Source organism: Gossypium arboreum, chromosome 3, assembly GCF_025698485.1.
Source record: "Gossypium arboreum isolate Shixiya-1 chromosome 3, ASM2569848v2, whole genome shotgun sequence".
In the NCBI taxonomy this organism is placed as follows: domain Eukaryota; kingdom Viridiplantae; phylum Streptophyta; class Magnoliopsida; order Malvales; family Malvaceae; genus Gossypium; species Gossypium arboreum.
In genome coordinates this window covers 110,201,836-110,204,389 of record NC_069072.1, presented here as the reverse complement: position 1 = coordinate 110,204,389, position 2,554 = coordinate 110,201,836, and the positions used below count along the sequence as shown (strand labels likewise).

Here is a 2,554-nt window from a genome sequence, read left to right as displayed (position 1 = left end):
TAAAATAAATATTTTGACATCGGATTTGTTGTAACAGCCCGATTTTAGGCCTAGTCGGAACAGTGGTTTCGGGACCACTATTACGAGGCCGAGAAAATTATTTTAGTATTATTTTATGTGTTATAATATGATTTTATAAGTGCATGTTAATTTTGGTATATTAATTTTAGCGATTTCTAGTCCAATTTCAAAAAGGACTAAATCGCGTAAAAAGTAAAAGTTGTGTTTTAATACCTAAAGGTGTTAAATTGCCTTGTATCTTAAATTAGGGTCTTTAAAGTGAAATTAGGCCATTGAAAGTGTGATGGCGGCCATGGGAGACAAAATAGTTTTATTATTAACAAATAAAAAAAAAAGAAAAGAAAAAGCTATCATTTTCTCTTCCCTTCATCAAATATGCAAAGAAAGAAAGAGTTTTGAAGTGGAAAATTTCAGCAACATATTTCCCTTGCTTGTAAGTGATTTTAATGTCTTTGCTTGATGATTTTTGTATTTTTGGAACTCCTAAAGCATAAGCTTTCATATGAGGGGACTTTTGTGCAAGATGATAAAGAGTCTAGGGTTTTGCCATGAATATATATGTGTTGTTTGCTGTGTTTTTATGGAAGATTATAAGTCCTAGTTGTCTAATAAACAACTTTTGTGAAAGAAATTGCAAGAAAATACCTTAAAAAAGGCTAAATTGCTAAGTTGTAAAATGAGTTGTAAATGTGTAAAATAGTTGAAATTATGAGTTGCTATGGTTATGAAAATGGTTCATCTAGACTCAAGGAGTAAATAAATGTGATAAAAATTAATTTACGAGCATTGGGGCAAAAGTGCAAATATGCAAAAGTTTAGGGGTCAAAATGAAAATTTGTAAAAATATGATTTTTAGACCCATATGAATATTGTGACTGATTGGTAGGCTAAATGTGATGTTATAGATGATGAAAATTGAGACTTGGACCTAGAACGGAAAGAAATCGATTTATGGACGAGTATGTCCTTTTCACATTTGTGGTATCGAGGTAAGTTCGTATGTAAACAATACCATGCTATACATGTATTTAAATGTTATCATTACATGAATTGTACAGATATTAATGTGTATGTGATTAATAGAAATATGATAAGACAAAGCCTTAATAGACGAGGAAAAATCCCGTTTGAACCTTAGGAATAGAATAGGATACGAGTGACATGTCACTAGGAATTATGAGCCTAGATGACTAGCTCGAGAGTGAGCATTGAAATGTCATGAGATATGAGGTAGCTTTAACTACAATTGAGGCACTTATGTGCAAAGGCTTTTCCGAATATCTAATTAGTATTCCAAGTGTTCAACGGGCAATCCAAGGAAAGAGTTAATGATGGTCCCAATGAGGTAAGTCATTGGTGAGTATGCACTCGAGTTATGTTACGAGTTGTGCAAGTATGTATACTAATCCTATGAGAATGCCTTGATATGTGATGATCTATGATGCATAATATGTGTTCTTACCATGATGGATAAAATGGTGTTGTATTAATATTATGAACAATGATCATGAATGAGTAATTTAGTCTTGACAGATTTGAGTTACTGCAGTAGTGTAACTTTGAAAATACACTAAAATAGTGAAAAATGAGTTAGAGGCAGAATAAAATATGAGATTAAAGCTTAATGAGTCTATTTTTACATGAAAGAAACAGAGGAAGAAAAAGAATTCCATATTGTTTGATATTTGAATTCTTGTGAAACAGGGTCTGAATGAATTCGAGATCCCCTATTCTAACTTTAGAAATTCACCAAAATTGTACAAAAATTATTAAGAGTTATACCTTACATGAATGGATTCCTTATTGAGTCTATTTTATGGGAAATAAATGACATGGTCGTTGGAATTTTTACAGGAGAAATTTGGTTTGTAGTGCACAGGGGCAGAGTGGTCATACCCTAAAACAGGGGATACTTTAACTAATAAACTGTACTATTTGGCTTAACCAAAATTCTGGAAATTTTATGAAAGAAAGGAAAATAAATCTAGTTCAGGAAAATTAACGAAACTTAATTCGAGTTTCGTAGCTCCAGATATAAATAATTTAGTGACCATTGCTCGGAAAAACAGCTTGTAGTGAACTTGAAAATATGTTGTAAACATTGATAAAACAAGTTAATGAGTTGCTAATTGTTTTCATATGAACTTACTAAGCTAAAGCTTACCCCTTCTTTCCCATGTTTTCTAGAGTTTCCAGGTTAGCTCGGGTTGGAGGCCGTCGGAGATATTATCACCCTATCGAGTTAACGTTATCGGAGTAAGTAAACTCAAGTGATTCGAGTCTATGGCATGTATAGGGTTTTAATGTGAGTATGTAATATTATGATTTAGCCAAAGGCATTGGCTTGTTATTAAGGTAGTATTAGTCATGTAAATTAGCCTATGTCGGCTAATGACATTATGGGCCCATATGATTATTCTTATGCATGTATGTTATTATCTCTTGTGATGTGGCTTACAACATGTATGCCTAGAGATTGAATTGAGATTCATTGATGAGCTAGTAACTAATGCAGGATTAAGTGATTGGTAAA

General features: G+C 32.4%; 1 long non-coding RNA gene across 1 annotated transcript; it reads left to right on the top strand.

Moving 5' to 3' along the window:
• Positions 1-488: 488 nt before the first annotated feature.
• LOC128290526 (uncharacterized) lies at positions 489-2,554 on the top strand. Its single transcript, XR_008280391.1, has 2 exons — positions 489-1,010; positions 2,209-2,554. It is a non-coding gene; the product is annotated as an uncharacterized LOC128290526 (long non-coding RNA).